General features: G+C 40.7%; 1 protein-coding gene across 3 annotated transcripts in view; it reads left to right on the plus strand.

Annotated features, from left to right (window-relative positions):
* The window catches only part of LOC142384311 (transcription factor SOX-6-like), a 121,106-nt gene that overhangs the window by 13,686 nt on the left and 87,379 nt on the right, over nt 1-20,041 (plus strand). For all 3 annotated transcript variants that reach the window (XM_075470463.1, XM_075470464.1, XM_075470465.1), the window contains exon 2: nt 2,825-2,894. The gene's annotated coding sequence lies outside the window, so the exon portion shown is untranslated. The remainder of the gene's footprint in view (nt 1-2,824; nt 2,895-20,041) is intronic.

A 20,041-nucleotide genomic window follows, 5' to 3' on the forward strand; every position in this document is an offset into this window, starting at 1 on the left:
ATCACTGTGTTGGCTTTGTGCAACCAATCGACATCGGCAGAAGGCCAGTACGCCTCTGAGAATTCTAGTTTAGGGTGCAGGCAGGATTTGATATGTTGAATCAGAGGAGGTGTTAACACTTTTGGCTTCAGATATGCCCAAACAGCATGTTGTACAGACATGCTGCTATTTCAAACATGCCCTTGGCACTTAGGATGTCACTTCAAGAATTCAAATAGCAACCGTATTCCAGTAGCAATTTTCCCCAAAATGTCTCTGTTCGAACAAAGTCATTTGTACATAAACTTATTTTCTGAATTATCTGGAAACTGGGATCAGGGCAAAGTCCTTGGCCAAAAACCTCAGAAGTCTTTTAAAAAAAAGCCACAGTTTCACAGTGTGAAATGCTGTGAATTAAGAGGTCAGTATAACAGAAAGATAAGTTCCTCGCTTACAGGCACCTCCAGAGAAAACACACAGAAATAATCACAGACATGACCAGTGGTCCTCAGCATGTGCTGTATAAGCCCATCATTTTATGGGTCAAGCGAACCTCATTTCAGTTTAATTGCCCATATAATTATTTGGAAGCCCACTTCGTTTCCAAAGATGCAGACATGGAAGTGGCAGCACGGAGCCCCATGCGGTGCTACGTTTATTGAGAGAGCCTCTGTCTAATAAAGTTCCATTGTTCTTACCCCAGTGAGTCCGTGTCTGCACAAGTGGCATTGACAGCTGCAACTACATGACATTTGGGACTGTGCATATTTTGTTGCATGAATGCATGCATTCATTGTCCAGGTGCAGGCCTCGCTGTGAACATAATACAGCTCATCTTTGCTCACCTCTTTCTTTACTATCTGTAACACCACGATGTCACAGCCCTGCCTGTCTTAAGGCAAGTCTCTGGTCTTTAGTCTTGCTTCTTTAAGTTTTTGCTCCAAACAGGTGCAGCTGCCTCGATTGTAGCATAACATGCACCGTTTTACAGCTGTTGGTCAACGAGCCAAAAAGGTAGCTGCTTCCTGCAGTTGTCAGGAGGAGCGTTGGATGTCTCAATTGCCTGATTCCCTTACGTCAGATCCAACCATACCAAACTTTCAGATCACAGAGGGTTGATATGCACATGTAGGAGCTTGAAAGTGTACAGAGGCAGGTAATCAAACATGAAAAATACTCCCAAATGATTTACGCATGCAGAAATGCTTTTATTCTTTTGTGCAGAACACATGCACGCAGGGGTGAGCCAGTGTATCCTCACACACAGTGCTTTTGCTGAATTTGTTTATGTGTGTGAGCAAGCGTGGGTTTTGGGGCAACCCTCCTCTACAGCTGTCTCTCTCTGATTACCCAGCGTCCTCCAGGTGTCAGACCTGCCATCTGCAGATGAGCAGCAGGGTGTGTGGAGCGGAGGAATGGGGTGGGGGACAGAGGGAAACAGAATAACTGGTTCTGCAGACATCTGGAACATGTTCAGACGGGTCAGCGAGAGCCGCGGACTGTGAACAGTGCTCATGGTGATTTGATTGCAAAATGGGGCTTTTTTGAGTCCGCAGCATTTCAAACGTTAGCGGGCGAATAGAAAAGGAGCTGCATGTTATAGTAAAGTTTGCAGATATTCCACTGAAGTGTGTTTTTTCAGATCATTTGTTGTCATTATCAGAACTTCTTTTGTGTACAAGCTTTTGAGTTGCTCTGGCCAGAATTGCCCTTAATTGTGCCCCGAGAGGAAAAATGCATCCAAGAGAAAATGATTTGCCTGATTAGAGACATGAATAAAAGATCACACATGCTCAGTGTTTGCTTTTTTCTTCATTGTTCTCAATTAGCCTCAAATTGTGGAATCAAAGGCGTGCTTGTATTGCCGTTTTTGTACACGTTAGATGCTGTGTCAATGCGCCATCATGATGCGTGGTGATGCTGTGGGGTTTTTTTGCTGCTCGTTTGTGGGAGCCTGGGTTGCTTCTTGAAGTCTCACTTTATGCTGTTCAGCTCTTTCTTTGTGGAATTAGCAACCTCCCACTCTCAATTAGGACCATCTCCCATCCTCTCTCAATTTGGGGCCCTCTCTTGATCACGGTGGTGCACTCCTGATCGCGGAGTCTTCAAAGAGCTCTCTTGGCAGTTTGACCTCTTTAATGTTGTTATTTGTTTTCTGTGACCCCTTTCTCGGTTTAGCAAATATAGTATGTGCATCTTTGCGTGCGAGGCTATATTAAGGCTTAACCCAGGTTAGCTCAGAGCGGCCTCTTCAAGCCAGGAGTCCAAGAATGGAGAGCTGTCCATCTGATGAGAGACATTTTTTAACTGCTTTCATTGGAATCAATTTTTTGAAAGAAAATATCAGGCATCACTAACTGAGTTAGTTAGTGATGTAGTTAGACAGATTGCGGCCAATTTTTCAACTTCAAAGCCACGCACAAGAATCTCGTTGTTTGTTGTTTGGTAGGCTTCGCGTGGTACCCGAGTATGTGACGTTGTTTGCGCTGTGAAAGTGCTGTGAGAGAAATACACTGATCCTCTGTTTGCACCTCTGTGGACTTCACAGAGGATCTCTGTTCTGTTTTGAATATTGGCTACAGAGGACTCTCAGGTGGGCCCAGTGTGCGCTCACTCCAACAGTTTCCACTTCAAATTTGATGACTTTGTCAAAGCGCCGTATATCGACGGTCGGCGTCCATCAAAATGTTTCATGATTAGTATGTCAGCACGCTCTACCTTTAATTGTATTGTTTGGGGTGAAAGTTGCTTGCCGGTAGCCAAGCAACAAGAAATTAATCATTCACTGTGCGATATCTAATTCTAAGTATTAATAAACAGTTTTCTGTTTTTTTCTCTTTTTCAGGTGACGTTCATGAATTTTAAAGTCATCCACAAGTGAGAAGAGGGTGTTGGAGTTGAAGTCTCTTATATCTGTAAGTGTCTCTCATTTATTGATATAATGACAAGTGCCTCTTTGTACAGTAACCCTGCCAACGTCTTCCTACTTCTATGCCACCGTTTGGCACTTTAGATGATTGCTCCCATGAAAATGCAGATAATCGGAACACAGCATTGTTCTTTTCTGCAGAGCAGAAACCGCTACTTTTGCTTGTGTTTGAACACAATTAGTGCCATTTGCGTTAGAAAGTGCGGTGTGTGAATGTTATTCCATTTGAACTAAACTGTGTCTGACTGTGTATGTCGGCTACTTCTCACCCGTTCACCAGCACATACAGAACTCTTTTGATATGTCTCATAGTAAATGCAGACCTCCACTCCGGGTAGTGTTCTGCCCCGTGCAACCTCAATAGCTGCTTTCACTTTAGGGAAGAAAGGGGTCTTTTAAAGGCTCTCACAGGCATCACTCCAGGAGCCTTTCAGCACTGGGACCTACAGTATGACTTTTAATGGACTTTTGCTCTGTGAGCAATAAAGATTATATCTGGAGTCAAATAGTGCAGTAGGTAACACTAGCCTAAATTAAGCTGGTGAGGTCGCTTTGACCAATCTCAGTAGTTTTAACAGAGATGGGAGACACTGGAAATGTACAGATGGGAGGGGTTGAAGAAAAGAGTGTTCTGACCATCTGGCTAATCCCCCTGTTTAAGAATACTTATGAAGGCACTCTCCAGTGGCCCTTGATCCATGTCATTGCTAGGTCAACAAGTGGCCTGCTTGATTCCCAGTGGTATCTCTCTCAAAGAGCTGATAAAGAATATACAGTGTTTTGTTGTTAGTGGTAAGCTGTGTCCTGCTGGTTGCTGAAGAAGCTCAATTTCAAATACCTACCTCATGGCTTGTGTAAATTGTCTCCCCTCATAATCTAGAGCATTGGGTCTCCTTGGTGTAAAGACCATGTTTATTTTCCGTTGAATTGTACTGCTAAGCTTGATTCGACTCTGCTTCCTCCTATTTCAATTTACTTCCATCTTTTTCCTGTGTTGTTTTCCACTGCTAAGCAGCTGTTGAAGGCACAAGCGGCACACAAAACCCCAGCATGTGTGTCAGAGCCTTTTCTCTGTGGTCGCTTGTGAATATAGAGGTGTTGGACATCTTTTCAAAGTAAGTTTAAAAGCTTTGTGCTATAGAGCTCACCTTGAGTCAGCAGAGAATCATGAACCACGTGTAGGTCTGTACTCTTGGTTTATAACTGTACTCTGGATTCAGAATTTGTGTGCAGAGATTTATAAAATGTCTGTTCTGCTGCAGACAGTTGGTGTGCTTTGTGTTGTTTCAAGGAACTGAAAGCCTAAAATAGACTTGAAACAAATTGAGAACCAGTGTAATGGCTATGTGATCAAAGATCTTTTCCAATTTATCAACAAATTGTGCTGGAGATCGGGGAATACCCACACCACTTTGTGCTCACTTTTAATTCCATCACACTCCTTTAATTTCATCAGTTCCTCTGGAAACTTGAAATCGTGTTATTGTGTCTTTTAAACATGCAATTACTTTTCAAATCTAATAACATGGGGGTAAGGCGACAAGTGGATTCTCCTAACAAAATTACCTACTTGCTGTCGTGACAGCAACAATTTATGGCATCTTTGTTTCACGGGACTTTGAAATGAAGAGTTTGCTGTGTGCTGGATGATTTGCAAAATCAAGGCCTTAATTTCCTGTATGTTTCTGAAGGCTTTGATCAGTTCGCTAAATCTTAAACAGGTTTATTCTGTGTTTACTTTCAGAGTGTGGAGATTCATATATTAAAATGTGCATCCTATTTTGTTCAGTGCTGGGTTAAGATCACAGCTTATTAAAGCATGAATTTATACAGTTTATGTGCTGCATCGTATTTATAGATTTTATTATCCAAAAAACAACCTGAAAGTTGAACGCCTCTGTAATAAGCAGTCAGGAAGACTTTGGGAGTGTATGCAAAATCAAAGCCTTATTTTGTGGGTCTGTGTTGTTACACATGGCTGCTGTAATGGCAGTCATTTGCAAAGAGTTAGAAAAATGAACAGACAGCGAGCAGCCATTGGGATGATTTGTGGTAAACTAATGAGCTAATGAGCTAATGAACCCACTGAGGTTACCTATTTGGCTTCCCCAAAACAATTTCCTTCTCTGCTCTTTTTCTTTTTTCTTCATCTTCGTGAACTTTACCGCTATCCATTTAATCGACAACATCTAACAGAATTTAGTGCGTTTCTCGGTAGTTATCCTTATGTGTACATTGATTTATCATTCCCTCTTGAGGATGGACAGTCAGTTAGTTGATCTGATTTGTGCATGGATATGAATCAAGATGATCAGATGAAGAGCAAACAGAAAACATTTCCTTTTTGGGACAAAAAGTGATCTTCTGTGGCAATACAACAGATTATATGTGATTGTATTACGCATTTAGTTGTTTGTCAGGTTGTGTCTGTACCAGCTTATTTGTCTTTGTGTTTGCATGCATGCTTGTGTTTTGCGCACTTATGCCTCATCAACATCCCATTTGAGGCCCATCTGGTTTGCTTAAGAGGCTCGTGGAGCTGCAGTGGCCAGGGCTTTAAGGCTGGGCCAAGCCAGCAGCAGTTCCTCCCCACTTACACATAAGACCATGGTGAGAGGCCCTCTGCCAATAACTGTATAGACCGACCCTTGTGGCTACCTCCCAAACCACCCAAGCTCATACCCCACTTTCTCTCTTCTATTGCCCTTGAAATGGGGCCTGCTCTAAATATTATCTCCCCCTGTGCTTTATCCCTCCGTTTATCCCCAAGTCGGCAGAAAGAAGAAAGAACCCGTGGGGCTGAGTCACTTTTTCCCCTCTCTTCGCTTCTTTTCTCTTCTCTCCAAAACCACAGGCAGCGGCAGCGGCTTCCTGGAGATGAGCGCTTTTGTCTGTTCTGTGACCGCTGCGGCTTTAGGCAGATCCTCTCTGATGAGGTAATGCACAAGCAAGATGAGCAGGCAGAGTGGGAAAGGAAAGAGGTGTAGCACGAGTGGAGCGTTAGCGTGGATCGATATTTAAACCCTAGATTTCTGTCTGGCGAAGGGATACCTGCCCTCTTTCAGCAACACCAGCAACTCATGCACGCCTCCTCAGGGTGGGCCAGTGCGATCAGTTATCAGCTGGTGGCTGCTGATCGGCTCTGCTGCAGCACTGCAAGTCAGGTTGTTTGTGGAGAGATCTTCAGCAGCTTTAGCAACAGGTTATCAGAAGCATTTTTGGCATTGTTGGTTCATCGACAGGAATAGAAGAGAACCAAAGGAGTGAGAAGGATGACGAGCAACAGGCTGGCGGGATCAAACTGAAGTTGGTAACTTTTCAGATGAGATGGAAAAGGAGGGGGCAAATGAAAAATGGTCTGCAGAACTGGTGGGTGTGAGACAGAAAGGAGTCAAATCTGAAAGCGCACTACAATGGTGTATCTTTTTTTTTAGTTTAATATAAACTGTTTCAGAAAAAATGTTCATGTCTTGGGACACTTATGACCACAGACAGTTTTAAATGCACATGTTCAGCATATGTGACAGGGATTTTTTCCAGTATTTCCTCTCAGTTGCTCTCAAATGTGTTGCATAGGGCACACAGGCTTGCTTAGGACGATACATTTGGTAAAAGTGTGAGGTCAAGTGCAGCAATGATGTAAAACACCAACTTTACATGATATAAGTGCCACCCAGTAGGGATATATCAAACTGATTAGAGGGCATGCGCCAGTTAGCATTTGTCTTCAGAATTTTTTCCTCATCGACCTGACTAAAGGATTTTATAACGGCAACTCCAGTTTCTGTTAGTGTGATGTAACGTCTTGTACAATCCTTTTAATTTTTTGATCCTTTGGACAAAAAGAAGTAGTTCAGTGCTGTGCCAATGCTTCGGAGAAAGCACATGAAACACACACACGCTGGTCCAAGTGAAAGAGTTGGCAGTTTTAGAGACTGCAGTACGTAGAGGATTGACAAGGCAAACACTTTTGGGAGTATGAGGAAAACGTTCCTCAAGCTCCGCCATGCAATGTCACTGAATTATGTTGGCAATCAGTCACTATTCAGTAGGTAAAGGAAAGTAATTTATTTTCTCCTACCCAAATGAATAGCTATAAGCAACTGTAGTTTTTTTTTGTTTTTTGTTCCATGCTTGAAAAATAATTACATTTGAAAAGCTGCAGTTCTGATACATTTTGATTTAAAAAAAAAAAAAAAAGTGCTTCTCTAAAATCCAGACATAGCATTTACACAAACAGAAATGTATTATTAAGAATCTGTTGTTAGGTCAACATTGTGCATTGATATTTAACAACTGTAAATGTTTCAACATTTCAAATTCCAAATCTTGTCCTAAACTGTTGCAAAATGCAGAAACTCCTCCGATCTTCTCTGTGTGTGTTTCAGTTGCCAATTCTTCAATTTCAAGGGATTTTATGTGTAAGTTCCCGCTCAGCATTCACAGCTGGCAGTAAAAAAAAAAAAGTTGGATAGAGACCCAGCTTGTGTCTGTGTGAATATGTACATGTAGAGTAATTGTATTATTTATGTGTCTTTTTTTCCTCACCTTGTTGGTGACAACTGTTATCTGCTGAGACTTCAGCCCTCCTGTTGAGGAATGCCACCGGACTTGCTGACATTCAGGATAATTGTTTCCTGTTTTAACTGTCATGGTTCCTGAAGGTCAGAGGCCAGGGTCAATCTCAGCTGTTGCACTCTGAGCTACAGGGAGTGCCACCTGGTCCTTAGATCATGGTGATCCAGCATATTATTGTCTCCAAACAATATGCCTCTTCAAAGGGCATTCACCTTTTTGCATTCTTCAGCAAGCTGTAGCTGGAAGAAGACTTTTCACCAGCTGTTCAGCTTCCTTCAGCACTTCATTCAAAGCTGTGTTTTTAAAGGGAACCTATGATGTTTTTCCTTATTTAATGTCATATACGTGTAAATATATATAGCCAACATGTAAAATGTTCTGACTGAATGTGTCCAAAATTTTAAATAATGAGCAAAACACATGTTGAAAAAAATGCTGTTTTTCGTTTTTTTGTGACAAGCTGACACGAGCTCATCATAGATTTATTTCACAATCATCTGCTCAAGGCACAACACCCCCTTCAAGTCAGATGTATGTTTCGTCTCTTTTAAAAAAAGTCAATCTACACAAATTGTAATATAGGTATTTCAGCACACAAATAGCCTCGTTGCAGATGCAGCCCAGTCCACTGGTGACAGCTACATCACTTTGGTATTTCCTGACAGCAGCTGCTTTACACTTCTGTATTTTAATGCATTTTCCACACATACGCCCATTAACAGTGGCATTTTTTTCATTCATTACTGTTTTTTTGTTTTTTTTAATCGAGCTCATGACTGAACGATGCAGTCTCCCTCAAGAATGTGTAATAGCAACATTGGTCCATTGAAAAAAAAAATAGCAGGTTCACTATAATGACTCACAAATTCTATAAATACTACCACTTTCCGTGCTCCAAAATCTATGCTCGCCTACTTCTGCATCCTTTTAAAAGATGCCGAAATTTTGCATACATGTAATTGTCACAAAGTTGGCAATATTATTGAATGGAAGTGTTGAAAAACACACACAATTTGGCTGAAATATTAATAAAAAAGCATTCATGTTGGCAATATGTAGTGTGAATGCTTCCCCATACACCAAGTAAAGTCAAATGTTTCCTTTATTGTGACAATACTATGTTTTGTATACCTATTAGTTTTTTTTTTTGTGAGATTGGGATGGACCGAAAAACCGAAAATCCGATAAACAGCTATCTTTTGTGTTGCAGCAGATGTTTGTACTGTCCACTCCTTGATTCTGAATCGGATTCAAGGTTAAACTATAACTAATAGAGTCGTCAATTCAAATCAAGAACGAGAAATTATAAAACTTTATTGGGTAACAGCTCACTTGCAAAACTTTTATATCAGCAGGAGGATGAGGTGGTGCTAACAAGCACTGGACCCGCCCCTTTACAGGCTTCCAGAAACTGGACAATCACAAGAAAGTGAACTTTTACAAGAATGATAGGAGTTTGTATTACAGGCAGGCAATGAGATATGTAAATATCTTTCAAACTGTGAATTCGACAAACTGGTCCTGTATTCCCTCTGATAGCTTGAGTTTGAATGTTGTGTCGATTATATCAGTGGAGAGAAGGAATGTTAAAGCACAAAGCACCAACTTTGGAGGAATAGTTCCCCAGCAATACTGATACATTCTCCTGAGAGACTTGTGTCAGCTTCCCATTTGTGAACACTATTTAACTGACCATGAAAAAAGCTCACTACCAAACACCAGCAACATAACATCCTCATAATTACAGTAGTCTCATTACTGTAAAAATCCTGGATCTCATTATAAAGTTGCCATCAGCTAAAATTAACTGGCCTTAATGGTTGCTGATTGCATTCCTACACTGGCCAACCCCCATCTCCATTTTTACTGATCTGATCATTTAAGTACATGCTAGCATAATTGAGGTCTCTTCCTTGATTAGATTTGCACCAGCTTTGAACAAAGCCGGCTCGAACTTAATCCAATGAGGCCCATTGTAGCAGGAGCAAGGGGATGACATCGCTCTTGGTTAGCTTCAAAATCCACCATGTTGAGCAATTAGAGGCTGTGCCAATAAAGAAACTGAACGTATAAAACAAAACAGAATGCTGTAGCTCAGATCTCACAAGATAAAAGGTGGCGGTTATTTCCTCAGTAGCTTATATGAACTTTATATGTACAAACTTAAAGGTGCAAATTATTCCAAGGATTTCAAATGATTTTCAACAGTGACAAAAGCAGAGCCAAGGGAATTTCCTTCTCTCTCTAATTGTTTTTTTTCTAAATGTTAAAGCTCATCTCTTCAGATTTAGCAAACATGAGCTTACTCTGACTGGAGTTGTTACATCCATAGAATTCCTGTCCCTTCTACAATAAAGACCCACTGCAACGCTTCCAGGCAGGTTGAGTTAATGCAAACACTGAACCCCAAACGTCGCGCTCAACAGGGCTGGAACAAGCTGCCCAAAGGGGCGTGGGGTTTTTTGGCCCTGGCCGTGTCCTTTGGTGACACCTGACTGTCCGTAATCACAGTTAGACACTAAACCTTCTACGGACCTGTAGCTGTATGTTAAAGGCTCAATCTCTTAATCTTGTCCTTTGTTCTCTGTCATCCTCAATTAGTCATGTACCTGTAGTCATCCAAAGGAAAGTGTGTGGTGTGCGTGTGGGAGAACATGCCTCTGCGTGAATAGGTTAATTACTCTTAACTGCTGTTGCGTGTATTTTTGCGCCTAAGAGGTTAATTACAACTATCGAGAGTGCATGTGAATTTTTGCTTAATGATTCCATTATCGGCAACTAGTTTAACGGTTAGAGTTCACATTTTTGAAGCAATAGTCCCAAAAAATGTATCAGTTTCAGGTCCAGAAATCCAATTCTGAACTCCTGTACTGCATTACAATAAGTGATTACCTGTAGAGCAAATGGTAGTTTGAGAATGAAAACTACCAAAATGCTATAGATCATAGGTTTTGTTTCACTGGTCCAGTGAAATGAGTGTCCAGTTTCGGAACAGGAAAGGGTTTTGATCGAGTCAAGGCTTGTTTTGTTTTTTTTCCTTCCCATTTGTTCTCTGTCTGTAAACCCTCTTCTATTCTTAACAAAAGGATTTAACTATAAATAGGTCTAAACATGCTGAAGCTCACTCACCTGGTCAAGCTGTAACTAATCCAGAACTACCTCTGCAGTTCCTTGAATGTTCAATGATCCGGACCAGAAGGTGCCACAGGATTAGCAGGCCTGCTAGTTGGTTGGACAGAAAGATGCTGAGAGGGGAAAAAGATGAGAAACAATGATTGTTGATGTAGGCTCAATTGGTGAATGGCTGCTGATTACGGTTGGGGGATTTTTTTTGGTACATTTCTGATGTTAATACACTTTATTGAACTGAGTCACTCAGTGGCAGAGCATATAGAGCAGGTAAAAAAAATCTGAATTTTCTGAATTTGTAAGCATACAACAGAGTACATGACACCACCTTATCTGGGTTCTGTGTTTACAGGAAGATGTTGAAAGGGTGGTGATAACCACGCTTTGATACGGGGAAAACAACGCTGTATTCAGTAGGCCAGGGACACTGTTGACTGAAGTAGCTTAGATATGAACCCAAGCCAAATTTATGTGCTTGTGCTCAAGAGATCAAGCACCTCCAGAGTATGTTTGTTAAAGCCTTTGGATGAGGCTCTAAAATGCTTGGCTCGCTTTCAAAAGCTGCATCACTCGCTGATAATAGAGACGGATCCTTGCCGTTGCCAATTTATCATTTTTTCAAAGACACGCATTTAGAAATACACTCAAAAAGTGCTGCACGGGCCTCAAGAAAAACTACATGAATTAGGATGATTTATCAACTGAATGCAGTTGATTTAACCTATGGAGTCTTACTCAGTAATTAATATCTATTGGCATATGACCCTATATGCCACACAGTAAACAGCATGTCTCATAACTATGTATGAGATCTTGTAGTCAGCTAATATATGGCTGAAAGGCCCAGAGACAAGCCCTGAGTCTTAATAAATCAGCCATATCTAATGAACCCCTTAATTGTGATTTACAGCCTGGAAGCCTGGTGCTGCAATGGAGAGAGAAATGGCTAAAACAAAGGACTGAGAGCACACAATGATGAGAGAAGCCTCATCCGGTGGCACCAGACAAAAAAAAAAAAGAAAAAAATAGTGGCTTTATTAAAAATGCTGCCCCCTTCCAGCAACTGTGAAATTCTTGCAAGAGTCTCAGGGGGGCCTTTGTCCAGACACGATACTCATTGCCATACAAATCAAACAGCTGGATGAGTAACCGTTCTGCTCACAGTCCAAACAGAGAGGGAAGGAAGGGGGTATTTTTAAATCTACATAAAGTGGTGGCCTACCAATCATAGGTTCTTTTTTCTGATTTATTGCGTGTGGTGATTTGCTTTTCAAAGGAAGCAGATATTGATGTTTCAGCTTTTTGCTGAAAGTACCTGTTTTCTTTTCCCCACAATTCTAAACTAAATGAAAACCTTTATTGAGCTGCCTCTGTGCCTGAATACTGTATCAACACAGGCCTTGACATCTTGACATGGGTCATGTCGGACTGAACAACCCCACCTGAGCCTTGAGCTTTTGCCCTGATTCAAGGACTTAGTTGCATGTGAACAACGGCTGCCGTGACTGGCTAGATTAACACCCTACATAGGTTGAAGTGAGGCCTTGTGCGTCATGAACAATGCATATTCCCTGTAGGACAATGGATACCTTGTGTGGCATGGACAGCCTCTGAGCCCACAGTGCACGTTCACACTCTCCACACTCAAGGCGCTGACTGCGTGTGTGCGCATATTGTACATGTGTTTTTACATCCACCAGCTTTATGTCCACATCCCGGCGAAACACTGAGCATTTATTCACTTTGCCCGGCTGTTTTTTTTCTTCTTTTCCTCTCAGCTTGGACGAACTGGCTGCTTAAGTGTCTCCTCAGCATTTCATCTCTTTCTGCTCTACATGTGTTTATTGAATACAGAGTGCTCGTTGATGGTGTCAAATGCAGCTTATCGACTCACATATAACTGTTTCAGATCACACAGCCTGTTTCCCACGATACAAACATGTACCTAAACACGCTCATGTGCGCACTTTAACGTGTGGCTTCAGTCAGACCAAGGGACACACTGCACAAGGGATTAGTCTGGATTGTGGCAGCCCCACATGCCGGGGGACATTGACATGCCTCCAACCGCCAAACAAGACAACTGCTCCGACAGAGGAGAATACTTTGTGGTGCTCAACAGCTGGTTCAGCAGTTCACCACTCTCACATTTTTTAAATCAACACAACATCAATTGTGCCGGGATCATTGAAGCACTTCTACAGCTAAAAGCTACACAAATACACTTATGGATGACAGAGAGCCGCATAATGAAACTAGAAGAAGAGATAAAAATGTAGGCTTATTTTCAGATGAATGCCAGAATTGAAAGATTTTAAGGCTTATGCTCTGTTGCACCTGCTGTAAAAGCGTTAGGGTAAACGTGTCACACAAACGCTGGGTTTGTTGAAAATGCAATCACATCACCTCCACTCTTTCTCCTGACAGACAGTTATGGGCCAGCATCATGAGTGGAAATTAAACTTGTGTTCTGAGTACAGGCGACTCTTCAGGAACATCTGTAGGCATTGCACATTTATGACGGTCAATAATTGAATAAAAATACGATGTTTATTGACTGACTGAAAGTAGCTCGCCTCTGAATAATGCAGCCACTTCATGCTAACAAAGCTGAGGAAATCCTCAAAGCTCTTTCTCAGATAGGGAACAAAGCTCATTGTCAGGGGATAGAGAGGCAACAGGGATTACAACGGGGGCATGCAGTGAAACGGCTTGTCAGTCCTAATCTGGGATTTGTAGGCATTCACGCCTTTGGGGCGTTCTAAAAGCCACCTGTTTGGACACTGCAGCAGATGATGTTACACTTCAGAGCTGTCATAGAGAAAACCTTTTAAACATACAATTTATTTACAATTTAGTTTGGGGGAAAAGAAGGAAAATAAAAAGTAGTGTTTTCTGATTCTCTGTTTTTCTGTTTCTTTCTAAGTCTGGGTCTAGCAGTCCAACACTACTTTCCCCTAAATACTCTTTGAACATGTCATAATTTAGGACTGCAAAGGTTCCTTATCAAGATTATTTAGTTGTTTTTGGTGGCTTTGATGTCTAAATGTCATTAAACTCATAACGAGGCAAAAACTGGAAAAACTGAAACTGAAAAGCAACATAACAGTCCTCAAATTTAGTCTGTACGGGAGCTTTAGTTCCTCCGGGCCATTTTGTCTTCTCAACTTAACTTTCACTGAATTATAAATGTGTATGAGGGATGGACGAATACTGTACACCATCACAGAGGAACAAGTAAACATGTCTATCTGATGATTGTTCTCAGCTTTGGTGAGACCCCTCGAGTTTCGTAATGACTTACTGAACCTCACTTTTCCCTGCCGCTCGCCTCAGGGCTGATGTGATCAGTCATGTGTGAGGGCAGCTGTCATATCGCCACAAGCTTCTGTGATAACTTTCTACTGCTGATGTCACCCTGAAAATGGACTTTAATGCCAATGACACGCTTGAAATGTAACCCTTTTGAGAATGAACCCCCTTTCGTTTCTCAATCTGCTTGATTTATTTAACGTGGAAAACACATTTGTCCTCCATTTGTTGATTTCTAAACATAACTCTGTCCTCTATTTTTTCAGGTTGAAAAACTTTGAGTGAGCCTTTTTTAATTAAATATATGGCACATTTGATTCAGAAACAGATAGAACCTTTCTTCCTTGAAAAGTTATTCATAGTTTCATTCTTATTCTTAAGATAATAGGATTTCCTCTTGTTTACTGCTTCTGACAACTACATGGAGAGGTCGTAGCACAACAAGGCTTAAAACTTGTGTAATAAGCTTATTTGTGCATCGCAGTGGAATTATGTTTGTCCCTAATGAGGTCAAAGGAAACTAGTGGCTTCAAGTGAGACAGCAGGCGCGCCATCAGATCCTGCTGACAAACATTGTATTACCTCCTGTAAAATGTTGAACGGCAAACTGTATATGCTTTAAACTGATATGAATCAGAGGGGAAGTTAGTGAAGCAGTGTGAGTTTTTAAATGTTCCATTTATGCCAAGTCCAGTCTAGGATGTGTGTGTGTTTCATTTTAACTGCTGAAACTGGATTGTGTATCAGGAATGCTTTTGTCCATTTCAGTATGTGAATGTCAATGGGTGGTTTTGTGTCTGTTTTGAATTTTGTTTAACAGTTTAATGACGTAAAAAGATAACCCACAAATTCTGAAACATCCCAATGAAAAAGTGAGGTCATGGACAGGCTTATATCACAAATATGTGAAATGAGCATGACCTCTTCCTGCATTACAGGCCCATAAAAAGTGGAGGCACTTAATATGTTAAAATTACATGCTGGCATCATGGAAAAATTACAAGTTCCTTCTCCACTGACAATACGGAATGAAAAAGTCATTCTAATTTAATTTATTTCTGTCAGGCCAGCCTGCTCCGTTGTCGGTGTGATGAGTCCCACCCCAGCTGGTGGTGACACCACTGCTGCATCTGTGAAAAAGTCAGAGAGGGATTCAGAGGAGAGCAAAACTGAGTTCTCTTGTCGTTTTACAGGCAGCTTCGGACTCCTCAAATCACGCATTGTCCAAACCCTTGCCAAGAGGGTTTGTGCCTAAACTAAAGCATTTTTTTGCCAGACAGTGACTGAAAACAAAAAGCAACAATTTCCTTAAATGCACACAAAATAGGTCAATAGATCAATGATTTACGTCCAAATCAAACAAGCATTTCTTCTATGCTGCTCCTGCCCGTTTTTTGTTTTAGTCTTTGTCTTTTGAGAAAAGGAATTTGTATGTTCACAAGAAACTTTCTGTAAGCATTATTTGCATATTGCTAGGATGGACTTGAACACATTAGTTATTTAAGCAAAACAATTACAGAGCCTATTTTATGCATTTCTGCTGAGTCAGGATGTTTGTAATATATACTCCAGAGATGCCACAGAGTCAGTCTAATTACTTAAAGACACTATGTAGTGATTTGATTATCTATATTAATTACTATACATCCAAGCATGCTGTTTTCTGGGCAGAATTTGTCTGTTTCTATGATGACATGTTAAAGAGACATTTAATCATTCGACAAAATGTTCACAACTTCTAACTCCAGAGAGGAAGCACACAACAGTCCTTTTTGAGCCACTGTGTGTTGACTTGGACTTCAGTGGTTTCTTCAGTGGTTTTCTCTGTATCGTTGCCATGAAGTAGATTAAAGCATATGTGTACTGAATTTGTTTTAGCTATGGGTGTGTTTGCATGCCAGGAAAAATAACAAGCACAAGGGAGGGTGTTGGTCACTACAGCCACTTCTGGATTTCTGGGGGTCTGTGGTTTTAGAGCAGCATAGCTGGGGCACAGAGCCTGAACACAGAGACCAAGAGCACAGTGGTGAGTGTTTACGCCCACTGTACAAATGACGCATTCATCATTATTTGAGTGTTCCATCATTGCTTTTGATTTGATATTTTCCGTCAGGAGGTTTAATGGAGACACAGGATTCAGTGTGTATCTGATGAGGGCCAAAGTCCTGAAGTTACAATGCTTGTCCATTTGAGAATATTTTCAATATTTTCAATATTTTGTGGATATCTAGTGGAGTAATTTCCCCATTTTCCTTTATGGGGAAGGGAATGTGTATTGGCAAGTTTGAAACTAAAGAAATATACAAACCGTAACCCTGCAAAAAGGTTGATCATTTTTTAAATTATGATTATTTTGAGTGACTTAAATGGCAAGCCGAGCAATATGCTTAGGATGCTGACCTAGTTATGAACATATTTGTATTGCTGAGGGGTGTCTTTGCAAAATCTCTCAGACAGCATGTTTCACGAATCACCTCGCTCAGATTTTAGGCACTGTGTTGGTGAAGTAGCAACTCAGTGTCAGCAGAAAACATGTAATAGTTTGTCCACATGTCAAGAACATAGTAATCTCCCGATCCATGGCTGTACGAGATGCCCCTTGCCTATTGTTGGGCTGTCTGCGGGGCGATGTTTATATGACTTGACACGAATTGCAAGGTATGAATAGTAGAACGTGTTATGCCTGTAGATTTGATCTGTTTGACCATGCATTTTCAGTCTCACCAGAAATGGTAAAATACGAATGTTTCCCCCACACACACAATCCAGGCCTAAAGCTTGTGAGATGATGACGCTTTGGTAGGCTGTTGTTTTTTCTGGGGCAGCATTGCATCTTTTGGCAGGGGTCGTGACCAATGACTATTAAACTGTGCAGTCAGTGCATGTATATTACAATCTGTCATGAGATACTTTCTAACATGTAGATCCCACCATTAACTTCAACCCTTTGCCATATTTTTGGCTAATCCTTGCCATCTGTGGGTAAGGGTACAGCAGAAGAAAAGAAAAAGTCACAAGTAGGAAAGTAGTGAAAAAAAAATACAGTGACCGGAAAAAAATGAACTGCAGAACAAATCTTGAATGAATTAGCAAACTATTTATTGCATGAATGTCTGTGGATTAGAATCTTTGGTCATGCAGTCCTTCCTCCTTAGAAGTGCTTTTTGGCCAAGTAAACACATGGAAAGTAGATGTCATCATGTAGTAACCTATTCAGCAACATAAAATATCAATGTGCTGACATACTGAAACTTAAGGTGCATTTTTTTTGGTTACAGCGTAAGGTAAACATAGGAGATTTACATTTTTTTTTTATCTTTATCATGAAATTCCAATGTTCTGCCCTGTGGACCAAAAAATAATCCAGAGAAATTAAGACAATGCTTGGCAATGAATAATGCTTCAACCTATATAACCTAGCAATACAATATTCTTTTAAATCCAACACTTTTTCAGAACAGAAACTCTCGTTAGTTTGCAACTTTGTCTGCAAACGAATGAGGAAATAAACATAAAGCTATGTGAAATCTGTATATGAAAAGTTCAACCAGCAGTGTCCATGCAAATGTCTGAGTGATGATAAGATGTAGCACTGTCTAAAGTCAAACATTTATGAAGAATGCAACATGTTTTGCCATTTGACCATCCTCTTAGAAACATATTTTACTGGTCAACTGTGATATAAATATGTACTTATATTAAATATTAGATGTAATATTGTAATGTTTTGGATTGAAATCAATGAGTTAAGTTAGAGGTGTTATTCAGTTTTGCTCTGTACGTTACCTGAGCGCTGCTTTGTGGTTTGAAAAAAGCTTTTTTCCCAACCCGAGGTAAATATATAGAGCTCCTCAGCGTGACACACTGATGGCCGCACAATGACTTCTGTTTACCTGAGAATGGTGAAAGGATTTGGGTGTGATGGCTGATTGATGTACCCGACAATCGTACGCAGCGTCCACCCTCTGCTTACCTCCCTTCATTGTTTCTCTCATGTCATGAAAAGGTCAGAGAATACCTGTAGTCGCATGCCATAAGCAGCTATAGCTTTGAAACAGCAACTATTTGTTGGTTCTGCTGCCTACACAGCCAAAGAGCTGCTTCTAACAATGAAGTCCATGTTAATAGCTCGAAATTTCAGAAAACAAAACTGCAATTCTTGCTATTTACGCAGTGACAAAATGGGCTGATTTTCAGGGGAAGCTGGTGCTGCTTTTCTATTTTGGGCAAAAGAGCCAGGATTAGGGAATTTTGGGAGAAAACAGGGCAGCATGTGTGTGTTCACATTCCACATGTCTGACCTATGACAGTGTCCTCTGTTTGCAGCGTTCTGCGATGAACTAAGAGTCAGGACAGACCCGAGATTTAGAGGCGAGGAGAGTTGTTCACATACAAGGCCAATTCTTCTCTCTCCTCCCCCCCCCCTATTTATTTATCATGGGGATTTAACTGAGCACACTTTTCTTTTGAGTAACGCCCTGCTACTCATTCACACCTGCAAGTTGCAGGCAAGCATCAACTGACGGCTTCTGAACAATCTCATTGCCACAATTAAGTAAAGAAAAAGTTTATGGAAAGTAGGATCAATGATTTTTTTTCTCTTCCCTTCAGGTAACGCCACACTCGATAGTCAGGGGCTTTAGGTCTTTGGTGCTTCAGTTCTGGGATTTGTTGAACTTCATGGAAGTGTTAATTGTTGGGATGAGTTATTCCCTTTTATGACAGCTGACATCTTTTATTTTCATCTTATTTAAGTCTGGCCTTTTTTTTTTTGTAGTTAAAATGACTTGCTGAGATTGCTGTTTTGCATGGTAATGGGGAAACAAATCTAAAGCAATCAGACATTCAAACAAGCTTTGAATAAACCACTGCTACTTAGTCAGGATTCACACTATGTATTTCAGGCTTTGCTTTGCTATACTTCTGGTGGAAAGTTGAGAAAAGTTAAGCTTTTTGAAGCGGCAGCCAATCAAATCGCGTGGCTGATTACATGTCTGATCTCTTGACTTAAATTGTCACTACAAGTCCAAAGGTCAGGGACATCAACCAGCAATGTTAAAACAGCATGAGCGAATTTTGTGAACCCTAGAAATATTTGCTTCTGAGTCGTTTTGAAGTATAGGGACCTTTGTTATGCACAAAGCTGGGCCTAAAAATGCCTTAAAATGCCCAGGGGCTGAGATACTGAAGTTCATGACTTTGGTTTCCAGCACCGCACGGCACCGCATTGGTTTGATTTATGGTGGCCTGACATTTTTATGGGCTTTTGATGGCATCTTTGTGGCCTCTTCAATGACAAGAAATGTATATGTAAGGCTGTACATGTGCAGGGCTCACATGGAGATTTATTTTTACGACAGTTGTGTTATATCCCACAACTGTAGGGGAGCCAAAGAGCAAAAATGCAGTCCAATTCTGTAGTGTTTCTTTAATGCGTCACATTAGTGTGACACCATCTTGGCATGGGCATAGTAGTTAATCATCCATCACACTTTACAAATGGATATCCTTGTAGTTCCAATTCTGCTCTGCCATTTTTCTTTAATAACTGAATAACAATTTTTTTCATTTCAGTTATTTTCCCTTTGCCCTTTGGTTTTACATTTGAATCAAGACATCATGTCAAACTGTTCATTTTCTCAACCTTGCAAATGTTGGTGTGCAAGCAGGCCTGTCTTTAAAGGCATCTGTACAACCTAAAAAATATCCAAGAAGATAAAATGACCACAAATGTTATTGAAATATTGAGTTCCACTTAAAAGTAAAGGAGATTGGTTGAAAATTTGCTGTTGTGTTTTTTTGCATATTTCACTTTCCGTACAGCTTCCTCTAGTGCAGCGATACTCACTATTTTTTTCAGAGGAGCCACATTGGCAGAGCAAAATCAAGGGAAGAGCCACTTTTACGACAACATACAAGTCCCCTTTTGCAAATATGCATTTCTACATATAAAACATCCCACAAAAAAAGAAACAACACAGCCAATACGTTTTCAATTAAGACCATATTTACCTTAATACTGGGATGAGCAGAAGCTGGCATGCATGTCCTTGACTTTCTACATGTTGTATTTGTAGTTTGTTGTTGTAATGATAGTGACACATTCAAGATGGG

The sequence above is a fragment of the Odontesthes bonariensis genome, chromosome 7, assembly GCF_027942865.1.
Source record: "Odontesthes bonariensis isolate fOdoBon6 chromosome 7, fOdoBon6.hap1, whole genome shotgun sequence".
Classification (NCBI taxonomy): Eukaryota; Metazoa; Chordata; class Actinopteri; order Atheriniformes; family Atherinopsidae; genus Odontesthes; species Odontesthes bonariensis.